This window comes from Marmota flaviventris, chromosome 3 (genome assembly GCF_047511675.1).
Source record: "Marmota flaviventris isolate mMarFla1 chromosome 3, mMarFla1.hap1, whole genome shotgun sequence".
NCBI classification, from domain to species: Eukaryota; Metazoa; Chordata; class Mammalia; order Rodentia; family Sciuridae; genus Marmota; species Marmota flaviventris.
In genome coordinates, this window is record NC_092500.1 from 98,949,897 (window position 1) to 98,975,558 (window position 25,662).

At 40.6% G+C, this 25,662-nt stretch overlaps 1 long non-coding RNA gene across 2 annotated transcripts; it reads right to left on the reverse strand.

Annotated features, from left to right (window-relative positions):
• Positions 1-987: 987 nt before the first annotated feature.
• LOC139705030 (uncharacterized) lies at positions 988-24,828 on the reverse strand. Of its 2 annotated transcripts, none has more exons than XR_011706927.1 (3): positions 24,491-24,828; positions 23,035-23,114; positions 988-1,580 (listed from the first exon to the last, which is right to left on the reverse strand). It is a non-coding gene; the product is annotated as an uncharacterized lncRNA (long non-coding RNA). The 2 variants fall into 2 exon arrangements; XR_011706928.1 differs by lacking the exon at positions 988-1,580 and adding an exon at positions 19,431-19,521.
• Between the last annotated feature and the right edge of the window lie 834 nt (positions 24,829-25,662).

Below are 25,662 nucleotides of genomic sequence, written 5' to 3' on the forward strand. Positions count from 1 at the left end.
TCAAACAAAACTAAATAACAGTTTGAAGAGAGAACAATAAAAATAAAAGAAAAATTACATAAACATAATTTTATATATTTACACATATAAATATATAATTTATACATACAAATATAATTTTATATATTTCTAAATAAAATTTTTACTTATTGAGATAATACATAAAGAAAATTTTATATGTATATGTTATAATATATATAGTATAGATATATATTACACATACATATAAAGTTATATATATATATATATATATATATATATATATATATATATATACATATTCTTAAGTCAATGAGCAAAGCAAGAACACATACAATGGAAAAAGTAAAAAAAAAAAATGGGATAATGGAGAATAGGAAAAAATTCTTAATGAAAAATGAAGGGCTTGTCTCCAATGTGGTAGTCAGACTGTTAACAGGGATGGATATTCACAGCCTATGCTGTTGTGTCCTTCTGTGCATTTCTTTTTGGGCTATGTACCCCTTGGATCTGGAACTTAAGCAGTTGTAGTATTTCTCAGCTTTCCTTCTGTCAACATAAAGTAGGACAGATGGGGCGTCCTGACAATTTGAGCTTTGTCTGAACAGACTAGGCTACTGCAGAGTGGACCTGATGCAGAGTTATAATTGGGAAATTCAGTGTCTGGGGTTTAGTTCTGAACATTCTTTAGAACTTTGTCAGGAGGTATTTACTCCAGAGAGTCTAGATCCACACCTGCTATTGCTGGGCAGATGCCAATCTCTGCTAGACATCTGAGTCACAAGGACCTCCTGAAAATTCCTCTGGTAGAGTGGAGAATTTAGCCTTCCACAGGTCTCAAATATTCCACCGCAATGATGTGGACTTTCCAGGATCAGACCTGGAGTGCAGAAGCAACTGTCTAACTAGTTTCTGGCCTCTCTCCAGCTGGTGGTATGAGACACCAGAAACAAAAGGAAGACAAGACTCTCTCCCCCAGGATCTTCAGCCAGGATTCCCCTAGGTATTGTCCTCTCTGTGCCTGTTTCAATTGCACTGGGCCAGATACACTCTGGAGCCCATGGCAGATGTTTGCTAGGACAGGCTGGCAATGCTCTTTATGAACTCCAGAGCTCCCGCCACTGAAAGCTGCCAAGAGGTCACTTGCAAATGGAAGTGTCTGCACACCAATCAAGAGAATCAAAGCGCTTTTCAGTCATCAGCGTGCCATGCTATCTGTAGATCTGTTAAGGTCAGCCCCGCTTACTATTCCACGGGTTCTCCTGTGCTGAATTTATCTTCAGTGATTTTTTTATCTTTCCACTTGTTACTCTGCCCTCTGCAGTGAACTGGAGATACTAATGACACTGATGCCACCTCAGGCAAAGTTGGCATGTCTCTAGCATATTATTTCTTCTTCTGTGCTCAAAGCTTCTGAGTTTCTGGGCCCCTACAATTATTTTGAAGTCCAATGTTGAATGTCAGTGAATTCCCTGTCACCCACCTCACTGAAAAGCCATACTCCTGCTGCTTGAATCTTGAACAGTGGGTTACGCTTTCTCTTATCTTTCATCTTTCAGACTTCGAAGAGTTATTCTTGCTTCCTTTTGGTCTTCTTAATTCTGGAGAAAAAAAATATAAGACATAATATAAACACATCACACATGCATACAGATATAGTTTTACTGTTATTCATGATGCTCAGATGCCACCATCTGGTGAGTGTAAGTATAGCTTCTATATTGCTCACTGAGAACTATAAAGTTAATCCTTCCATGACATTTTCTTTCACTGTACGTTGGTTCAGTCCTATCGATTAACCTCTGTGTAATTTTTCTTACTCTATTAACTTTGTCAGATAGTAGTGAGACTCTTACTTACATTTCCCTTGCTCTATTTTTACTATATGTTCCTCAGTTGTGATTTCTACTGGCAGAATAGCATTATGTCACATTACTTTTGCCCACTGAATCATGTACTCATAATTATGTACTTATTTATTTATACTCCGTTTTTCTTGCAGGCACTGCTAGCTCAAGTTCTCTTCCTCCATTTCTTTGCTAATGAACACTGATTTTGTCCAGGGGGATAATGCACTAAGTGATTCTCAACCAGGAGTATTTTGGAAATCTTTGCTCACTCGCTGATTTAGGTGTCCCAACATTGAAGCACATTGCTGGTATTCAGAGAGTGAGTGTCAGAGCTGCTGTTACATAAGGCAATAAAACACACCACACATTTGTTTTGTATCCTTTATACAATATATATTGAATAAATACATACTTAACTTGATGCATGGAACAGGCCCCCCATATGAAGGTGGAAGAGTAGGAATATAGGAACCTGCCTATTTCCAGACTTCCTGTGACATGAAAAAATTGAAACCACTATTTGATTAAGCTGCATTTAATCAAAAAATTTTATTACAAAGCTGGGTGCAGTGGTGCATCCCTTTGATTCCAGCTGCTTTGTAGGCTGAGGCATGAGGATTACAAGTTTTATGTCAACCCTAGCCACTGAGGAAGGCCCTACGCACCTTAGTAAAACCCTCTCTCAAAACAAGAAATAAAAAGGGCTGGTCACACTTATAGGAGCTTACACAGGGCACGGAGCGGCCGAGTTCCGGCTCCCGGAACCGACCCGGAACCGCCCTGGCCCAGGGCTGCGGAGCCTGCGGAGGCTGCTTCTTGGACCCTGCGCCTATCAGAGCATACACCAAGCACTAAGTAGCCGAATTCCGGCTCCCGGAACTGAGCCCGCGGGACTGCTTCTTGGAGCTTACACTTATAGGAGCTGACACAGAGCACGGAGCGGCCGAGTTCCGGCTCCCGGAACCGTCCCGGAACCGCCCTGGCCCAGGGCTGCGGAGCCTGCGGAGGCTGCTTCTTGGACCCTGCGCCTATCAGAGCATACACCAAGCACTAAGTAGCCGAATTCCGGCTCCCAGAACTGAGCCCGCGGGACTGCTTCTTGGAGCTTACACTTATAGGAGCTTACACAGAGCACGGAGCGGCCGAGTTCCGGCTCCCGGAACCGTCCCGGAACCGCCCTGGCCCAGGGCTGCGGATCCTGCGGAGGCTGCTTCTTGGACCCTGCGTCTATCAGAGCATACACCAAGCACTAAGCAACCGAATTCCGGCTCCCGGAACTGAGCCCGCGGGGACTGCTTCTTGGAGCTTACACTTATAGGAGCTTACACAGAGCACGGAGCGGCCGAGTTCCGGCTCCCGGAACTTCCCTGGCCCGGGGCTAGGAGCCCGCGGAAATTGCTTCTCGGTCCGGGTCCTGCTGAGGGCCGGTCAGGACTCACCCGTTGCTTTGGTTGCCCGGCAAGGGGAACGAAATGCTGCCATTCGCATAAGATACCAACATGGCAGAGATCTGATGTCAGCAGAAAGCGGCGGAGGAGAGAACTTCATCAATACCAGCGGTGACATAAGCAGTTGGTCTCCTGGTAGGGGGGGTGAGGCACAGTCACCCGAGTCTCCTCAATTTGTCCTCGAGCCAGAGGGGAGGAGCCAGGCCGCCGCCAGCGCCCAGAGCAGGCCCAGCGACTCGCCAGCGTGGTGACCGCGTGACCCCAATTGGAGAGGGGGCGGAGCGGAGCCGCCACCCGCACACGCAAGGTGGGCAGACCCGCGACCCAGTGGTACATGGGCGTGGTAGGAGGGGCAGGACAGAGCCGCCGTTCGCGCGGGCAAGGTACACAGACCTGTGACAGCCTGGCGGGTCAGGCCCAGTGGCTTGCCAGTGTGGTACACACATCACCCCAACTGGAGTAGGGGCAGAGCAGATCCTTCTGCCACGCCCGGATCAGGCCCTGCCGGTGTGGTGGTCACATGACCCCAACTGGCGTGGGGGCGGAGCGGAACCGCCACCCGTGTCCGCAGGGCGAGCAGACCAGTGATCAACCTGCAGATCAGGCCCAGGGGTCCGCAGGCGTGGTAGGAGGGGCAGGGCAGATCTGCTGCCCGCGCCTCCAAGGTAGGCAGACCTACAACAGACCGGCGGATCAGGCCCAGGAGCCTGCCGGCGTGGTACAAACACCACCCTAATTGGAGTAGTGGCAGAGCAGAGTCGCCGCCCGTGCCAGGAACAGGCCCAGCGTCCTGCAGGCGGGGTAGTCACGACACCCCAATTGGAGTAGGGGCAGAGCAGAGCCTCCACCCATGCCCGAAAGGTGGGCAGATCTGCGACCGACCAGCAGGACAGGCCCAGTGGCCTGCCGGTACGACAGACACGTCACCCCATTTGGAGTAGGGGCAGAGTAGAGCCGCCTCCCGCGCCTGCAGGGTAGGCAAACCTGCAACCGACCGGTGGATCAGGCCCGGTGGCCTGCCGGCGTGGTACACTCATCACCCCAATCGGAGCAGGGGCAGAACAGAGCCGCCACCAGCTCCCAGAACAGGCCCAGTGACCTGCCGGCGTGGTAGCCACGAAACCCCAATTGGAATAAGGAGAGAGCAGAGCCGCCACCCGCACCTGCAGGAAAGATACGCAAGCAGTATGAAAAGACAAGGAAAGAAAGGACCAAAAGCAATGCAGGTCAACGCAACTTTAGAAGAGGTAACAGCTGCAGCAGATGGAATGTCAGATAAAGAATTCAGGATATACATGCTTCAGATGATCTGGAGTATCAAGGAAGACATTAAACAGCAAAATCAGACAATGAAAGACCACTTCGACAACGAATTACGCAAACAAATCCAGGAAGCAAAGGATCAACTATACAGGGAGATAGAGGTTATAAAAAACAAACAAACAGAAATCCTAGAAATGCAGGAAGCAATAAACCAACTTAAAAACTCAATAGAGAATACTACCAGCAGAGTAGAACACTTAGAAGATAGAACATCAGACAATGAAGACAAAGTATTTCAACTGGAAAAGAACATAGACAGCTCAGCAAGACTGTTAAGAAACCATGAGCAGAACATCCAAGAAATATGGGATAACATTAAGAGACCAAACTTAAGAGTCATTGGGATACAGGAAGGTACAGAGCTCCAAACCAAAGGAATGAGAAATCTATTCAATGAAATAATACAAGAAAACTTCCCAGACTTGAAGAATGAGACAGAATCCCAAATCCTAGAAGCCTACAGGACGCCGAATGTGCAAAATCATAAGAGATCCACACCTAGACACATTATAATGAAGATGCCCAACATACAGAATAAGGAGAGAATTTTAAAAGCTACAAGAGAAAGGAAGCAGATTACATTTAGGGGTAAGCCAATCAGGATAACAGCTGATCTCTCAACACAGACTCTGAAAGCTAGAAGATCCTGGAATAACATATTTCAAACACTGAAAGAAAATGGGTTCCAACCAAGAATTGTGTATCCAGCGAAATTAAGCTTCAGGATGGAAGATGAAATTAAAACCTTCCACGATAAACAAAAGTTTAAAGAATTCGCAGCTAGAAAACCATCTCTTCAAAACATCCTCTCCAAAGCATTACAGAAAGAGGAAATGGAAAATAACAATGAAAACCAACAGTGGGAGGTAGGACAATAAAGGGGGGGGGGATAATCAAAGAGGAAAACAAACCATGTTTAGTAACAGAAATAAACAAATATGGCTGGAAGAACAACACATATCTCAAAAATAACCCTAAATGTCAATGGCTTAAACTCACCAATTAAGAGACACAGGCTAGTAGAATGGATCACAAAACAAGACCCAACAATATGCTGCCTACAGGAGACGCATTTGATAGGAAAAGACATACATAGGCTGAAGGTGAAAGGTTGGGAAAAATCATATCACTCATATGGACTTCGAAAACAAGCAGGAGTGTCCATACTCATATCAAATAAAATAGATTTCAAGCCAAAGTTAATCAAAAGAGATAAAGAGGGACACTACATACTGCTTAAGGGAACCATACACCAACAAGACATAACAATCATAAATATTTATGCCCCAAACAATGGTGCAGCTATGTTCGTCAAACAAACTCTTCTCAAGTTCAAGAGTCTAATAGACCACCATACCATAATCATGGGAGACTTCAACACACCTCTCTCGCCACTGGACAGATCTTCCAAACAAAAGTTGAATAAGGAAACTATAGAACTCAATAACACTATTAATAACCTAGATGTAATTGACATATATAGAGTATACCACCCAACATCAAGCAGTTACACTTTTTTCTCAGCAGCACATGGATCCTTCTCAAAAATAGATCATATATTATGTCACAGGGCAACTCTTAGACAATATAAAGGAGTAGAGATAATACCATGCATCTTATCTGATCATAATGGAATGAAACTGAAAATCAATGATAAAAGAAGGAAGGAAAAAGCATACATCACTTGGAGAATGAACAATAGGTTACTGAATGATCAATGGGTTATAGAAGACATCAAGGAGGAAATTAAAAAATTCTTAGAGATTAATGAAAACACAGACACAACATATCGGAATCTATGGGACACATTGAAAGCAGTTCTAAGAGGAAAATTCATTGCTTGGAGTTCATTCCTTAAAAAAAGAAAAAACCAACAAATAAATGATCTCATACTTCATCTCAAAATCCTTGAAAAAGAAGAGCAAAACAACAGCAAAAGAAGTAGAAGGCAAGAAATAATTAAAATCAGAGCTGAAATTAATGAAATTGAAACAAAAGAAACAATTGAAAAAATTGACAAAACTAAAAGTTGGTTCTTTGAAAAAATAAACAAAATCGACAGACCCTTAGCCATGCTAGCGAAGAGAAGAAGAGAGAGAACTCAAATTACTAGCATACGGGATGAAAAAGGCAATATCACAACAGACACTTCAGAAATACAGAAGATAATCAAAAACTATTTTGAATCCTTATACTCCAACAAATTAGAAGATAGTGAAGGCATAGATAAATTTCTTAAGTCATATGATCTGCCCAGATTGAGTCAGGAGGATATAGAAAACCTAAACAGACCAATATCAATTGAGGAAATAGCAGAAACCATAAAAAAAAGACTACCAACTAAGAAAAGCCCAGGTCCAGATGGGTATACAGCAGAATTTTACAAAACCTTTAAAGAAGAACTAATACCAATACTTTTCAAGCTACTTCAGGAAATAGAAAAGGAGGGAGAACTTCCAAATTCATTCTATGAGGCCAACATCACCCTGATACCTAAACCAGACAAAGACACTTCAAAGAAAGAAAACTACAGACCAATATCTCTAATGAACCTAGATGCAAAAATCCTCAATAAAATTCTGGCGAATCGGATACAAAAACATATCAAAAAAATTGTACACCATGATCAAGTAGGATTCATCCCTGGGATGCAAGGCTGGTTCAATATACGGAAATCAATAAATGTTATTCACCACATCAATAGACTTAAAAATAAGAACCATATGATCATCTCGATAGATGCGGAAAAAGCATTTGACAAAGTACAGCATCCCTTTATGTTCAAAACTCTAGAAAAACTAGGGATAACAGGAACATACCTCAATATTGTAAAAGCAATCTATGCTAAGCCTCAGGCTAGCATCATTCTGAATGGAGAAAAACTGAAGGCATTCCCTCTAAAATCTGGAACTAGACAGGGATGCCCTCTCTCTCCACTTCTGTTCAACATAGTTCTCGAAACACTGGCCAGAGAAATTAGATAGACGAAAGAAATTAAAGGCATAAAAATAGGAAAAGAAGAACTTAAATTATCACTTTTTGCAGATGATATGATTCTATACCTAGCAGACCCAAAAGGCTCTACAAAGAAACTATTAGAGCTAATAAATGAATTCAGCAAAGTGGCAGGATATAAAATCAACACGCATAAATCAAAGGCATTCCTGTATATCAGCGACAAATCCTCTGAAATGGAAATGAGGACAACCACTCCATTCAAAATATCTTCAAAAAAAATAAAATACTTGGGAATCAACCTAACAAAAGAGGTGAAAGAATTATACAATGAAAACTACAGAACCCTAAAGAGAGAAATAGAAGAAGATCTTAGAAGATGGAAAAATATACCCTGTTCATGGATAGGCAGAACTAACATCATCAAAATGGCGATATTACCAAAAGTTCTCTATAGGTTTAATGCAATGCCAATCAAAATCCCAACGGCATTTCTTGTAGAAATAGAGAAAGCAATCATGAAATTCATATGGAAAAATAAAAGACCCAGAATAGCAAAAACAATGCTAAGCAGGAAGTGTGAATCAGGCGGTATAGCGATACCAGACTTCAAACTATACTACAGAGCAATAGTAACAAAAACAGCATGGTACTGGTACCAAAACAGACGGGTGGACCAATGGTACAGAATAGAGGACACAGAAACCAATCCACAAAACTACAACTTTCTTATATTTGATAAAGGGGCTAAAAACATGCAATGGAGGAAGGATAGCATCTTCAACAAATGGTGCTGGGAAAACTGGAAATCTATATGCAACAAAATGAAACTGAATCCCTTTCTCTCGCCATGCACAAAAGTGAATTCAAAATGGATCAAGGAGCTTGATATCAAATCAGAGATGCGCCGTCTGATAGAAGAAAAAGTTGGCTACGATCTACAGTCGGTGGGGTCGGGCTCCAAATTCCTCAATAGGACACCCATAGCACAAAAGTTAATAACTAGAATCAACAAATGGGACTTAATCAAACTAAAAAGTTTTTTCTCAGCAAAAGAAACAATAAGAGAGGTAAATAGGGAGCCTACACCCTGGGAACAAATCTTTACTCCTCACACTTCAGATAGAGCCCTAATATCCAGAGTATACAAAGAACTCAAAAAATTAGACAATAAGAGAACAAACAACCCAATCAACAAATGGGCCAAGGACCTGAACAGACACTTCTCAGAGGAGGACATACAGTCAATCAACAAGTACATGAAAAAATGTTCAGCATCTCTAGCTGTCAGAGAAATGCAAATCAAAACCACCCTAAGATACCATCTCACTCCAGTAAGATTGGCAGCCATTAAGAAGTCAAACAACAACAAGTGCTGGCGAGGATGTGGGGAAAAGGGTACACTTGTACATTGCTGGTGGGACTGCAGATCGGTGCAGCCAATTTGGAAAGCAGTATGGAGATTTCTTGGAAAGTTGGGAATGGAGCCACCATTTGACCCAGCTATTCCCCTTCTTGGTCTATTCCCTAAAGACCTAAAAAGGGCATGCTACAGGGACACTGCTACATCGATGTTCATAGCAGCACAGTTCACAATAGCAAGACTGTGGAACCAACCTAGATGCCCTTCAATAGACGAATGGATAAAAAAAAATGTGGCATTTATACACAATAGAGTATTACTCTGCATTAAAAAATGACAAAATCATAGAATTTACAGGGAAATGGATGGCATTAGAGCAGATTATGCTAAGTGAAGCTAGCCAATCCCTAAAAAACAAATGCCAAATGTCTTCTTTGATATAAGGAGAGTAACTAAGAACAGAGTAGGGACGAAGAGCAGGAGAAGAAGATTAACATTTAACAGGGATGAGAGGTGGGAGGGAAAGGGAGAGAGAAGGGAAATTGCATGGTAATGGAAGGAGACCCTCAGGGTTATACACTGGAGGAGGTAGAGAGAGAGGAGGGGAGGGGAGGGGAGAGGTGGGGAGGGGGGAGGGTGGAGGACGGGAAAGGCAGTGGAGCACAACAGACACTAGTATGGCAATTTGTAAATCAATGGATGTGTAACTGATGTGATTCTGCAATCTGGGTATGGGGTAAAGGTGGGAGTTCATAACCCACTTGAATCAAAGTGTGGAATATGATATGTCAAGAAATTTGTAATGTTTTGAACAACCCACAATAAAAAATTAAAAAAAAAAAAAAGGGCTGGGGATGTAGCTCGGTGGTTAAGTGCCCCTGGGTTCATTCCTGATACAAAAAAAAAAATTGTAATTAAAAAAAATACTATTACATAATTTTCAACTGATAAACCCTCCAGTCATTTCCTGAGTATGCATACCCATATAGTTTTACTGTTATTAATGATGCTCAGATGCCACCCTGTGGTGAGTGTAAGTATAGCTTCTATATTGCTCACTGAGTACATCTTTGAATTTCTAGACATCAGTGACAACATTTTCATAGACTTTTTATTAGTTCTCAATGCAGCTTCATGTTTTGAGTCTTCTTGAGTAATATTAAACATTAAAAGAAAATATAAGACCAATTACATAATGCAAATTACAGAAAGAAATAGTGGATAAAGGAATGAGAATCAAAAATGGGTTACTGTCCTAAATACATAAACCTACAATTAGCTGACAATTTTGTGATGACAACTGAAGTTAACTTCTTTTTTTTTTTTTTTTTAATTTTTTATTGTGGGTTGTTCAAAACATTACAAATTTCTTGACATATCATATTCCACACTTTGATTCAAGTGGGTTATGAACTCCCACCTTCACCCCATACACAGATTGCAGAATCACATCAGTTACACATCCATTGATTTATAAATTGCCATACTAGTGTTTGTTGTGCTCCACTGCCTTTCCCATCCTCCACCCTCCCCCCTCCCCACCTCTCCCCTCCCCTCCCCTCCTCTCTCTCTACCTCCTCCACTGTATAACCCTGAGGGTCTCCTTCCATTACCATGCAATTTCCCTTCTCTCTCCCTTTCCCTCCCACCTCTCATCCCTGTTAAATGTTAATCTTCTTCTCCTGCTCTTCGTCCCTACACTGTTCTTAGTTACTCTCCTTATATCAAAGAAGACATTTGGCATTTGTTTTTTAGGGATTGGCTAGCTTCACTTAGCATAATCTGCTCTAATGCCATCCATTTCCCTGTAAATTCTATGATTTTGTCATTTTTTAATGCAGAGTAATACTCCATTGTGTATAAATGCCACATTTTTTTTATCCATTCGTCTATTGAAGGGCATCTAGGTTGGTTCCAAAGTCTTGCTATTGTGAACTGTGCTGCTATGAACATCGATGTAGCAGTGTCCCTGTAGCATGCCCTTTTTAGGTCTTTAGGGAATAGACCAAGAAGGGGAATAGCTGGGTCAAATGGTGGCTCCATTCCCAACTTTCCAAGAAATCTCCATACTGCTTTCCAAATTGGCTGCACCAATCTGCAGTCCCACCAGCAATGTACAAGTGTACCCTTTTCCCCACATCCTCGCCAGCACTTGTTGTTGTTTGACTTCCTAATGGCTGCCAATCTTACTGGAGTGAGATGGTATCTTAGGGTGGTTTTGATTTGCATTTCTCTGACAGCTAGAGATGTTGAGCATTTTTTCATGTACTTGTTGATTGACTGTATGTCCTCCTCTGAGAAGTGTCTGTTCAGGTCCTTGGCCCATTTGTTGATTGGGTTGTTTGTTTTCTTATTGTCTAATTTTTTGAGTTCTTTGTATACTCTGGATATTAGGGCTCTATCTGAAGTGTGAGGAGTAAAGATTTGTTCCCAGGGTGTAGGCTCCCTATTTACCTCTCTTATTGTTTCTTTTGCTGAGAAAAAACTTTTTAGTTTGATTAAGTCCCATTTGTTGATTCCAGTTATTAACTTTTGTGCTATGGGTGTCCTATTGAGGAATTTGGAGCCCGACCCCACCGACTGTAGATCGTAGCCAACTTTTTCTTCTATCAGACGGCGCGTCTCTGATTTGATATCAAGCTCCTTGATCCATTTCGAATTCACTTTTGTGCATGGAGAGAGAAAGGGATTCAGTTTCATTTTGTTGCATATAGATTTCCATTTTTCCCAGCACCATTTGTTGAAGATGCTATCCTTCCTCCATTGCATGCTTTTAGCCCCTTTATCAAATATAAGATAGTTGTAGTTTTGTGGATTGGTTTCTGTGTCCTCTATTCTGTACCATTGGTCCACCCGCCTGTTTTGGTACCAGTACCATGCTGTTTTTGTTACTATTGCTCTGTAGTATAGTTTGAAGTCTGGTATCGCTATACCGCCTGATTCACACTTCCTGCTTAGCATTGTTTTTGCTATTCTGGGTCTTTTATTTTTCCATATGAATTTCATGATTGCTTTCTCTATTTCTACAAGAAATGCCGTTGGGATTTTGATTGGCATTGCATTAAACCTATAGAGAACTTTTGGTAATATCGCCATTTTGATGATGTTAGTTCTGCCTATCCATGAACAGGGTATATTTTTCCATCTTCTAAGATCTTCTTCTATTTCTCTCTTTAGGGTTCTGTAGTTTTCATTGTATAATTCTTTCACCTCTTTTGTTAGGTTGATTCCCAAGTATTTTATTTTTTTTGAAGATATTTTGAATGGAGTGGTTGTCCTCATTTCCATTTCAGAGGATTTGTCGCTGATATACAGGAATGCCTTTGATTTATGCGTGTTGATTTTATATCCTGCCACTTTGCTGAATTCATTTATTAGCTCTAATAGTTTCTTTGTAGAGCCTTTTGGGTCTGCTAGGTATAGAATCATATCATCTGCAAATAGTGATAATTTAAGTTCTTCTTTTCCTATTTTTATGCCTTTAATTTCTTTCGTCTGTCTAATTGCTCTGGCCAGTGTTTCGAGAACTATGTTGAACAGAAGTGGAGAGAGAGGGCATCCCTGTCTAGTTCCAGATTTTAGAGGGAATGCCTTCAGTTTTTCTCCATTCAGAATGATGCTAGCCTGAGGCTTAGCATAGATTGCTTTTACAATATTGAGGTATGTTCCTGTTATCCCTAGTTTTTCTAGAGTTTTGAACATAAAGGGATGCTGTACTTTGTCAAATGCTTTTTCCGCATCTATCGAGATGATCATATGGTTCTTATTTTTAAGTCTATTGATGTGGTGAATAACATTTATTGATTTCCGTATATTGAACCAGCCTTGCATCCCAGGGATGAATCCTACTTGATCATGGTGTACAATTTTTTTGATATGTTTTTGTATCCGATTCGCCAGAATTTTATTGAGGATTTTTGCATCTAGGTTCATTAGAGATATTGGTCTGTAGTTTTCTTTCTTTGAAGTGTCTTTGTCTGGTTTAGGTATCAGGGTGATGTTGGCCTCATGGAATGAATTTGGAAGTTCTCCCTCCTTTTCTATTTCCTGAAGTAGCTTGAAAAGTATTGGTATTAGTTCTTCTTTAAAGGTTTTGTAAAATTCTGCTGTATACCCATCTGGACCTGGGCTTTTCTTAGTTGGTAGTCTTTTTATGGTTTCTGCTATTTCCTCAATTGATATTGGTCTGTTTAGGTTTTCTATATCCTCCTGACTCAATCTGGGCAGATCATATGACTTAAGAAATTTATCTATGCCTTCACTATCTTCTAATTTGTTGGAGTATAAGGATTCAAAATAGTTTTTGATTATCTTCTGTATTTCTGAAGTGTCTGTTGTGATATTGCCTTTTTCATCCCGTATGCTAGTAATTTGAGTTCTCTCTCTTCTTCTCTTCGCTAGCATGGCTAAGGGTCTGTCGATTTTGTTTATTTTTTCAAAGAACCAACTTTTAGTTTTGTCAATTTTTTCAATTGTTTCTTTTGTTTCAATTTCATTAATTTCAGCTCTGATTTTAATTATTTCTTGCCTTCTACTTCTTTTGCTGTTGTTTTGCTCTTCTTTTTCAAGGATTTTGAGATGAAGTATGAGATCATTTATTTGTTGGTTTTTTCTTTTTTTAAGGAATGAACTCCAAGCAATGAATTTTCCTCTTAGAACTGCTTTCAATGTGTCCCATAGATTCCGATATGTTGTGTCTGTGTTTTCATTTATCTCTAAGAATTTTTTGATTTCCTTCTTGATGTCTTCTATAACCCATTGATCATTCAGTAACCTATTGTTCATTCTCCAAGTGATGTATGCTTTTTCCTTCCTTCTTTTATCGTTGATTTTCAGTTTCATTCCATTATGATCAGATAAGATGCATGGTATTATCTCTACTCCTTTATATTGTCTAAGAGTTGCTCTGTGACATAATATATGATCTATTTTTGAGAAGGATCCATGTGCTGCTGAGAAAAAAGTGTAACTGCTTGATGTTGGGTGGTATACTCTATATATGTCAATTACATCTAGGTTATTAATAGTGTTATTGAGTTCTATAGTTTCCTTATTCAACTTTTGTTTGGAAGATCTGTCCAGTGGCGAGAGAGGTGTGTTGAAGTCTCCCATGATTATGGTATGGTGGTCTATTAGACTCTTGAACTTGAGAAGAGTTTGTTTGACGAACATAGCTGCACCATTGTTTGGGGCATAAATATTTATGATTGTTATGTCTTGTTGGTGTATGGTTCCCTTAAGCAGTATGTAGTGTCCCTCTTTATCTCTTTTGATTAACTTTGGATTGAAATCTATTTTATTTCATATGAGTATGGACACTCCTGCTTGTTTCCAAAGTCCATATGAGTGATATGATTTTTCCCAACCTTTCACCTTCAGCCTATGTATGTCCTTTCCTATCAAATGCGTCTCCTGTAGGCAGCATATTGTTGGGTCTTGTTTTGTGATCCATTCTACTAGCCTGTGTCTCTTAATTGGTGAGTTTAAGCCATTAACATTTAGGGTTATTATTGAGATATGGGTTGTTCTTCCAGCCATATTTGTTTATTTCTGTTACTAAACATGGTTTGTTTTCCTCTTTGATTATTCCCCCCCCCCCTTTACTGACCTACCTCCCACTGTTGGTTTTCATTGTTATTTTCCATTTCCTCTTCCTGTAATGCTTTGGCGAGGATGTTTTGAAGAGATGGTTTTCTAGCTGCGAATTCTTTAAACTTTTGTTTATCGTGGAAGGTTTTAATTTCATCTTCCATCCTGAAGCTTAATTTCGCTGGATACACAATTCTTGGTTGGAACCCATTTTCTTTCAGTGTTTGAAATATGTTATTCCAGGATCTTCTAGCTTTCAGAGTCTGTGTTGAGAGATCAGCTGTTATCCTGATTGGCTTACCCCTAAATGTAATCTGCTTCCTTTCTCTTGTAGCTTTTAAAATTCTCTCCTTATTCTGTATGTTGGGCATCTTCATTATAATGTGTCTAGGTGTGGATCTCTTATGATTTTGCACATTCGGCGTCCTGTAGGCTTCTAGGATTTGGGATTCTGTCTCATTCTTCAAGTCTGGGAAGTTTTCTTGTATTATTTCATTGAATAGATTTCTCATTCCTTTGGTTTGGAGCTCTGTACCTTCCTGTATCCCAATGACTCTTAAGTTTGGTCTCTTAATGTTATCCCATATTTCTTGGATGTTCTGCTCATGGTTCCTTAACAGTCTTGCTGAGCTGTCTATGTTCTTTTCCAGTTGAAATACTTTGTCTTCATTGTCTGATGTTCTATCTTCTAAGTGTTCTACTCTGCTGGTAGTATTCTCTATTGAGTTTTTAAGTTGGTTTATTGCTTCCTGCATTTCTAGGATTTCTGTTTGTTTGTTTTTTATAACCTCTATCTCCCTGTATAGTTGATCCTTTGCTTCCTGGATTTGTTTGCGTAATTCGTTGTCGAAGTGGTCTTTCATTGTCTGATTTTGCTGTTTAATGTCTTCCTTGATACTCCAGATCATCTGAAGCATGTATATCCTGAATTCTTTATCTGACATTCCATCTGCTGCAGCTGTTACCTCTTCTAAAGTTGCGTTGACCTGCATTGCTTGTGGTCCTTTCTTTCCTTGTCTTTTCATACTGCTTGCGTATCTTTCCTGCAGGTGCGGGCGGCGGCTCTGCTCTCTCCGTATTCCAATTGGGGTTTCGTGGCTACCACGCCGGCAGGTCACTGGGCCTGTTCTGGGAGCTGGTGGCGGCTCTGTTCTGCCCCTACTCCAATTGGGGTGACGAGTGTACCACGCCAGCAGGCCACTGGGCCTGATCCGCCGGTCAGTTGCAGGTTTGCCTAACCTGCAGGCGTGGGCGGTGGCTCTACTCTGCCCCTACTGCAAATGGGGTGACGTGTCTGTCGTACCGGCAGGCCACTGGGCCTGTCCCGCTGGTCGGTCGCAGATCTGCCCACCTTTTGGGCACGGGTGGAGGCTCTGCTCTGCCCCTACTCCAATTGGGGTGTCGTGACTACCCCGCCTGCAGGACACTGGGCCTGTTCCTGGCACGGGCGGCGACTCTGCTCTGCCACTACTCCAATTAGGATGGTGTTTGTACCACGCCGGCAGGCTCCTGGGCCTGATCCGCCGGTCTGTTGTAGGTCTGCCTACCTTGAAGGCGCGGGCGGCGGATCTGCCCTGCCCCTCCTACCACGCCTGCGGACCCCTGGGCCTGATCTGCAGGTTGATCACTGGTCTGCTCACCCTGCGGGCACGGGTGGCGGTTCCACTCCGCCCCCACTCCGATTGGGGTCACGTGACCACCACACCGGCAGGGCCTGATCCGGGCGTGGGAGAAGGATCTGCTCTGCCCCTACTCCAGTTGGGGTGACGTGTGTACTACACTGGCAGGCCACTGGGCCTGACCTGCCAGGCTGTCACAGGTCTGTTTACCTTGCACGCTCATTCGTCACAGCGCGAACCGCGGCTCTGCCCTGCCCCTCCTACCACGCCCATGTACCACTGGGTCGCGGGTCTGCCCACCTTGCGGTTGCGGGTGGCGGCTCCGCTCCGCCCCCTCTCCAATTGGGGTCACGCGGTCACCACGCTGGCGAGCTGCTGGGCCTGCTCCGGGCGCTGGCGGCGGCCCGGCTCCTTCCCTCTGGCTCGACGACAAATTGAGGAGACTCGGGTGACTGTGCCTCACCCCCCCCTACCAGGAGACCAACTGCTTATGTCACCACTGGTATTGCTGAAGTTCCCTCCTCCGCCGCTTTCTGCAGACATCAGATCTCTGCCATGTTGGTATCCTATGCGAATGGCAGCATTTCGTTCCCCTTGCCGGGCAACCAAAGCACCGGGTGAGTCCTGACCGGCCCTCAGCAGGACCCGGACCGAGAAGCCGTTTCCGCGGGCTCCTAGCCCCGGGCCAGGGAAGTTCCGGGAGCCGGAACTCGGCCGCTCCGTGCTCGGTGTAAGCTCCTATAGATGTAAGCTCCAAGAAGCAGTCCCCGCGGGCTCAGTTCCGGGAGCCGTAATTCGGCTGCTTAGTGCTTGTTGTATGCTCTGGTAGGAGCAGGGTCCAAGAAGCAGCCTCCACAGGCTCAGCAGCCCTGGGCCAGGGCGGTTCCGGGAGCCAGAACTCGGCCGCCCCGCGCTCGGTATTCACTCCGATAAGATCAGGTTCTAAGAAGCACCCAGGCGCTGAGCCCTAGCAATCTGTCTGCAAGCTGCAGGCGAATTGCAGCCTGAAATTACCTGTTCTATGGCTGAATGAGCTGCAGTCAGTCGAAAACAGGGGTGGTGACGTCAGTTTACCAACATGGTGGCTGCTGGCCTCCTCTGTGGTCTGACCGGTGTGGAGAACCGAGATGGACCGCTTCCTTCCCCCGTCTCGAACCCAGAATTCAGCCCTGAGTACGGTGCTTGCGCGGCTGGCAGAAACTGCAGCGCTGTAACCCTGTGTCTCTATCCCAGCGCACGCTGCAGATTCTAGCCGCGGGGCGATTTGCTGAATAAGCAGTGTTACCCTCCGTGCGACAAACCTCTCGCGTTTGAGTCCCCGTAGCTGATCCTCGTGCGATGGAAATCCTTCCTCCAGGTTCCGGAGCACCCCACTATTGCTGGAAATTCCTAACAAGATATCCTTTAGCCGTCCTGACTTGTCATACTCCCACACAGTGAAGCAGCACACGGGGACAATGCACTCCCCTCGCCGCCATCTTCCTTCCCTGAAGTTAACTTCTTAAGTATGTTGATTCGTATATTATGTTTACGTAGTTCTACATAAAAAAAGGTGCGAATTTTAAAATAATAAAATTCATAAAGACAGATGAATGTTCAAATGCATATTGTAATACTTATAAATCAAGTAGACTGTACTCTTGTGCACTTCATCTGACCTTTTTATATTTGATTCTAATAACTTATTATCTTAATCTTGCAAGTCAATAGGATGTATATCATTTGTGCATATCACATAGCTGCAGTAAAATGTTAAATTCAGTTCTTCTTTTATACAATAATACTTTACTAGATCTATTTGAGCTTTCTTGTCCCATGAAGATTGCCTGTTACATAAGGCAATAAAATACATTACACATTTGTTTTGTATCCTTTATATAATGTATATTGAATAAATACATACTTAACTTGAAATTATAGATTTTTTTTGCCATACTAGGGATGAAACCCATGACAGACAAGAGCCCTACCACTGAGGTTATACCCCAGTCCTGAAATTAATAAACTGAAGAAAGCTTAGCTCTATAATTTTATAGAAAAATATTCCAATTTGATCAAATTAATAAGATTCTAAAAATTTTACTGACCGATGTGATGAGTGTATCAGTAAGAAACTGATTGTCCATTAATTTATTAATTCACTTGACTATTAGAAATGCTATTCAAAATAAATCTAATGTCTCCCCCAAATTTCTATTCTGCAAGATCAAAATAATAAAGCAAGATTTTGGGGAGGGCATAAGAGAAATTTGGGGGATGTTATTGTATATTGGTTTCTAATCTGTAACACTGATTAGAATAATCAACAGCTTATACAATTGACAGAGAAATTAGTAGAGTAACATGAAATGAAATTCTGGTTTAACAATATCTACTGAGTAGATATTATCTGGCAAGTTACTGTTTTGAAATTGGGTTGGGTACATTAATTTAAAGCTGTCACTTCTTTTTTTCTCTGTGCTTCAGGAGAGAGGAAATGGAAACAAGACTGAGGAAAGACAGCCTGATTGCTAACATACACAACCTTACCATCCTGTTCTCCTATATGTAAGACTCTTCACACCCTTGGGCAAAAATGTTTTAGGGACTGTGCTCAAAGATAACAGAGCAGCTAAAAGAAAGAAGGAAAGCATCTGTATTTTAAAATTCTACTCCCTTCTCTTATGGAGAAACTTGGGAATGCTCCCCTACATACTTCATAGAGAACAGTAACATTGTTACTACCCAGGAATGGGCTTTGGAGCCTTTTATCTGATGAGGTGGTTTCAACTAAGACATTTTATCAATATGATTTATCACCAATTTCACTGTGTATTATGTTATCATCGAATGATATGATGTCATCAAATGATAATATGGATTTTGCTGTCTTCCTTAGTTGTGATGACAATGACACAATCAAAGATTTAGCTGAGCTGAATGCAGTGGCCTACAATCCCAGTGACTCAGGAGGCTGAGGCAGGAGGATCACAAGTTTAAGGCCAGCCTCAGTAACTTAGAACTTTTCTCCATATTAAAAAAAAAAAAAGGCAGGGGATGTGGCTCAGTGGTTAAGTACTCCTGTGTTTAATAGCTGGTTAAACAAAAATTCAGATGAGACAATTTAATTGCTTGATGACACAGGCTATCTTGACAAAGTATCTAAGAACATCTGGTTTGTCAGTAGAGGCAAAGGAGTCACTGAGAAATACCAGCAAAAGAACCATAATGAAGCAACCCGCATTAATATTTAATATCTAATTCAAGATTTAATGTAATTCATTAAAAAATGATTTAAAGTGAAGATTTAAAACACCGTGTGCATTCTCTCAGCAAAAGTCTTAGAAGTGAGGAGGTAGAAATTGTGGAGAGGATCCTAAGAGTCATATAATGGGAGATGGCATTTTCACAGCAAGCTGGAAGAGAAAATTAAGATAAATTGGCCTCAGTAGCAGAGAATTGGGGAGTTAAAAAAAATGGCTTTCTTGCATGAACATGAAAACCAAATCCAGTGATTATCCTAAGCTCAGGATGTGGCTCCTCCTTTATTATTTCTTTGACCTTTAGCATTAAAACTAAGATAACCCATATGGGGAAGCTAGAGAAGAATAAGGAAAGGGGATAGGATCTCATGAAAATCAAAGGGAGATGGGATGGGTAGAGGAAAGGGACCAAGGGATGGGAGTTGGGGAGAGAGGGGGGAAGTGCTGGGGAGTGATTTTGGCCATATTACAATATTATATTGTGTACCTTAAAAAATATGTAAGAACAAATCCCATCATTATGTACAAATATAGTGCCCAACAAGAATGTGGAAAGAGAAAAAAATAAACTCAGGGAACTGAAATCAAATGATCTCTGAAGACTCTAGCTTATCTCACATGCTACTTGTCTGAATAGAGTTTCTAAAGGTAGAAACTTCTATTTCATCAGTTCTCATGAAAAATTGCCAAAACAAAAAAAGAGGAGACTATTTTTATAGGCACAATGAAAATGCTTAATTGAGAGAATATACCCCCATAAAGAAAATTTTCCTTTGGTTGTAAGAAATAAGAATTGGATATAAATATAAATATATCATATATATGATAAGTGTTTATTGTGAAGTTAAATATAGCTTCAAAATCTGTCTTTATCCCTTATTAACTATGATTTGGATGAGCTAACTTCTCTAAGCTATATTCCCCTCATCTACAAAAGAATCATATAGTAGTGGTTAACTCATAGCATTTTTGTGAGAATTAAATAGATTACATGTATATGTGTTTATTGTGGCACAGGTAAATGTTCAGTTAGTCCTAGTGATGGTGAAGATCAGGATTGACAAGGGCATTTCTTAGAACGCATGTATCTCTTCTTTGGAGTATTTACCACTGAATGAAAGAGAAACTCCTCATGTCCCCTGATAGCAAGTTACACTATATAAATATCTACCTCATTCTTTCATTTTTTTTTACTATTCTAAATAATAATGTTTTCTGATCATTCACATGTGGTATGCATTGTGATAAGCACTGAGTAAACTTACTTCATTCAATTCTGTCCAAAATCTCACAACCATGTAGTATTATTATTCCCATTCTGCAAGTAAGAACACTAAGACCCCTTCAGGATCACATAGTTAATGATCAGTTGAATTCACACTCAGGCAGTCTGACTTCAACACCCCTAGCATCTTAGTTTTTATTTTGGTTCTGATGCGTGTTTGACTAGATTAGCAAATGGATGAAAGCCTGGACATGGTGTCACAAACCAGACGTGGTGACCTATAATCCTAACAACTGGAGGGGCTAAAGTTGGAGGACTGAAAGTTCTAGGCCAGTCTCAGCAACTTAGAAAGATCCTGTCTCAAAATGAAAAAATAAAAGTGTTGGGGATACAGCTCAGTGGTAAAGTGCCCCTGGGTTCAGTCCCCAGTACCAGCCCCCCAAAAAGGATATAAAACAAGATGCAAAAGGAAAAAAAGGCAGTGATAGGAGAATGGCATTTACTAAGCAACTGTTTGTATGAGACAGCAAGGCACTGCTGCCTCATTTTATGTTTTTAAAACCATGTAAACTGGGTGAAACTTCCCCCCTTTAAACAGATGAGAATGCCAAAGCCATGTTGGGTTAACTGTCTAAAATTATATGTTAATCAACCACAGGAAAAGAAAATCATCCTAAATACCTTTGGCTTATGTAATGTTCTCTTTCTGTTTAAGTCCCTATAGTTTCCTGATGGATTATTTGGATTATTCACTAAGTTTTCTGAACAAAAAAATACTAAGTAAATGGACTAGTTCTTTGTCCTGAATCACACAATTTGGATAAGAAGAACCTAAGGATGCTTAATCACTGAGTAACATCCCCAGACTTTTTAATATTTCATTTTGAGACAGGGTCTCACTAAGTTGCTGAGGATGTCTTTGAACTTGCAATCCTTCTGCCTTAGCCTCCTGAGCTGCTGGGATTACAGGTATGTGCCATCGTGTCTGGATCAGTTTAGAGAATTTAAAAAGCTGTTTGAGGGCTGGGGTTGTAGCTCACCTAGCACATGCAAGGTGCTGGGTTCGATCTTTAGCACCACATAAAAATAAACAAATAAAAAAATAAAGGTATTGTGCCCAACTATAACTAAAAAATATATTTTTTAAAAAGGCTATTTGAATCAAAGCCACTATAAAGGAATGAGGAAAGCAGGAATTGAAGTAGGCAAGAATTAGTTCCTCTGTTTGGTATTCTATTTATTCAAAATCAATTTTAAATGCCTTTCACTATAAGAGAACAGTTCAATTCCATATGGACTCTTGTGGGGATTGGAATTTTCCATTTTAAATCTGAATCCTCAAAGTTCCATTTTCTGAAAGGTTTCCTTTTACAAGGCCTCCATCTAGTGGTAAAAGTTTGAAAACGAGCAGCTCGTTCTATTCATGGGTCATCATATACTGTCTTCTAAACTGACATCTACCATTTATGTGTGGTTTTTATAAAACGATATTGTTTCTAATACACATGAAAAAAAAGTATCAACATATAATTAGGACCAGTTATCTCCCAATAGTCACAACTCTTTCATTTTCTCCTTTAAAAAAAATCTAAACTTTTACTGAAATCTAACTTTATGAATGTAAACCTTATCTTAAAAGAACTGAAACAGGCTGAGTTTGGTGGCACACGCCTGTAATCTCAGGAGCTCTGGAGGCTGAGGTGGGAAGATCACGAGTTCAAAGCTAGCCTCAGCAACAGCAAGGTGCTCAGCAACTTAGTGAGACCCTGTCTCTAAATAAAGTACAAAACAGGGCTGGGGATGTGGCTCAGCGGTTGATTGAGTGTCCCTGAGTTCAAACCCTGGTACCAAAAAAAAAAAAAGAATGAGAAAAAAAAATCTTTAATTTGAAAAGAAAGAAAATGAAGTAAAACCCAGCACGTTTTAGCAAATTTCTCAAGTTTATATTATTTATGGGAGAAGAATGAGAAGTAAGATTTGCTTCAACTCTGAAGATTGCTTTCTTTCTATGTTACACAGATATATTTACAATTTGAAATGAACGTCACTTTAGATGATTCTGGAGGACTTGATTTCTGTTACAATTTGGACCCGAAATGTCCCCACAAAGCCTTGGTCCCCATTTGGTAGAGCTATTGGGAAGTGGTAGAAACTTAGGAGGGGCCTAGCTAGAGGAAGTAGTCACTAAAGACATGCCTCTGAGGGTATATTTTGTCCTTGGCCCCTTGTGCGCATACCCCTTTGCTCCCTCCTTCCTGGTCACCATTAAGTGAACAGCGTTGCTCTGACACATCCTCTGTGAGATGATGTTCTGCCTCACCACAGACCCAGAAACAAGAGAATCAAGTGGACATGGAGAGAAACCATGAGCTAAAAATAAATCTTTCCTCTAAACTGTTTTTCTCAGGTTTTTTGTCACAGCAATGAAAGGCTGACCTTACCTTAGTGCTTTTCTTGAATACAAAGGCTTGTTAACTTTTCTCCATGTCTTCCATTTAAAAGTGATGTCTCCATTACAGTCCTTTGGAAATTAATGGATATACAAGAAAAATCAGTGAAATATTACCTATCCCTCAACAATAAATTGAGCCCCACAAGGATTTCAAAGCAGAAGAATGAGAAGATAAAGACATAACATTGTCATTCTTATTTTTCTATCATGGATTACTCATGATTGGTAGCCTCATTCTCAGTGACTTATAATGTCTCCTCATTGTGAAAGCTTTGTATCACATGATTTAGAAAAAAACTCTTCATTCAGATTTCCAGGTTGTTGAGATTGCAGGAGAACTAGATATGTAAGGAAAGATTAAAGTACAAATGCCTATAACACTAGGTGGAACAGCAAATGAAACAATGATAACAACTAAAACCTGCCTGATATGCCTAATTAGGAGAGAACTTTTCCAAAAGGACATATCATTTAAACCTTATTGATGCTCTTGTTGACCTGTGTTATGCTCTGTCCCGACAGAAAAGGGTCATATATTCAAGTTCATCTTGAATTTTCTTCTCTTTGTACTTATGCCACATAGAGCTTCTGAGAATTTCCTCAGAACCAATTGCCATATTCCTCCAAAAAGAAGATAGAAATTAAAGGGACTATGATTATTTTTGCTGATTAACAAAAATTATTGTTTAAAAGAATTAGAATTTTGAGAAAAAAAATAGAGTGTCTTCATTGAGGCCAATACTTGTTTAAATCAGGTGTATTGAGCTTCCTGGTATATCTTCCCTTTTTAAAAACAAACATTTGATCTAAAAGCCTAGCCTTATTCCCAGGAAATTACATTGTGTCTTTGAATGAAGACATTTAGGCTCAAAGACATGAGGGAATTATGGAATAACATCTATTTTGCAGTCTGTTTTCCTGGCTTAAAATGGTTATACTTCTACATGTTAACTCAGATATGTTTATTCCTTCTTTTCAACATTTGAGTGCATATATTCTTCACTATTTTCTGTTCAAGAAAGTGCAACTTTTATTAGGTCACACTGCTCAGACTCTTTTACCTATCATTATTTTTTATAATGCCATGTTAAGATTTGATTTCAAAAATTACATGCAATGCCCACCTGTTATATATTAGATAGAGCATGATTTTTGTTTAATGGCTTCTACTTTTGTTTCACTTTTTCTTGTTTCTTTCTTTACTGTGAAAGCTGAATTAGTTTGTCTGTCCTATTAACAATGAGCCTCTACACATGTTCAGGGAGAATTAGGAAATGGTGTCGACTGAAGAACTGAGCACATGGAATAATGAAAAACTAAGGGCAACAAGAAAATTTAAGAAGGTTTTTATCTGGAACACTTGGCTTTAAGAGTCAGATTTACTCAAAGAATTTTTTAAACATTTCTTCTTATATTAAATAAGAAATGAAATTGCAGAGACATACCTGTAATTGCAGAGATGATTCTCCAAGTTCACTAAGTCGTTTTCTGTGTTCTTTCCTCCTGGGATAAGGAAAACTACTTCCGGCAACCTCTGTAGTTGCCTCGAGCCTTGTGACTAGTTCTAGGCCATGACCATGAACAGAAATGGCATGTGTCACTTCTGATTTGAGGCAGCAAGAAGTCCCAGGTGATTCTCCAAGTAAATAGGTCTGTGTTCATGTTTTTCAGCTTCCGGATTTTTCAGACCATGAGTAAATCAAGGTCTTGATTCTTCAGACCTTGTGTTCTATTGCTGGAGCCATGAGATAAAGGAGCGAGTTTCACTGAGAAGCTGCATTGAAGTTAGAGTCATTCAGACCCACAAAGAACTTTCTAACTGGGGAGAAGACAGAACAAGAAACTTGGTCTCCTTAGATATTAAGATTTTGAACTTGCTGCAGAGAAAAACCATGAGAAAACTTCTTTAGAAGAATTAATGTTGTTAAAATGTCCCCTATATCTGGAGCAATCTACAGATTCAATTAAATGACATTTTTCACTGAAGTTGAAAATCAATCCTGAAGTTTCTATAGAACCACAAAATATTGCAATAGAATCCCCAAAGAACCCCTGAGTAAAAAGAACAAAACTGAATGAATCACACTACCAAATTTCAAAATTTAGTATAAGGCTATAGTAATCAAAACAGCATGGTACTGGCATTAAAACATACACATAAACCAACAGAACAGAATAAAGAAGAAAATCCATGCATTTAAAATCACTTGATTTTTAACAAAGGTGCCAAGAACGCACAATAGAGAAAAAAGAGTCTCTTCAATAAAAACACTGGGAAAACTAAATATCCATACACAGGATGACTTTGGATCCTCATCTCACAACATGTACAAAAACAAATTCAGATAGGTTTAAGTCTTCAACAGAAGACCCAAAATTGTAAAACTACTAGATGAAAACATGAGACAGCTCGTACACACCTGTGGAGACTGAGGGGGGAGGATCACAAATTTGAGGGCAGCCTCAGCAATTTAGTAAGATTATCTCAAAATAAAAAATAAAAAGGACTGGGGATATGGTTCAGTGGTAAATCACCCCAATATTTAAAAAAATGCTTTTTGACATTGATCTGGCTATTTTAGAGCTATAATCCCAAAATCACAGGCAACAAAAGCAA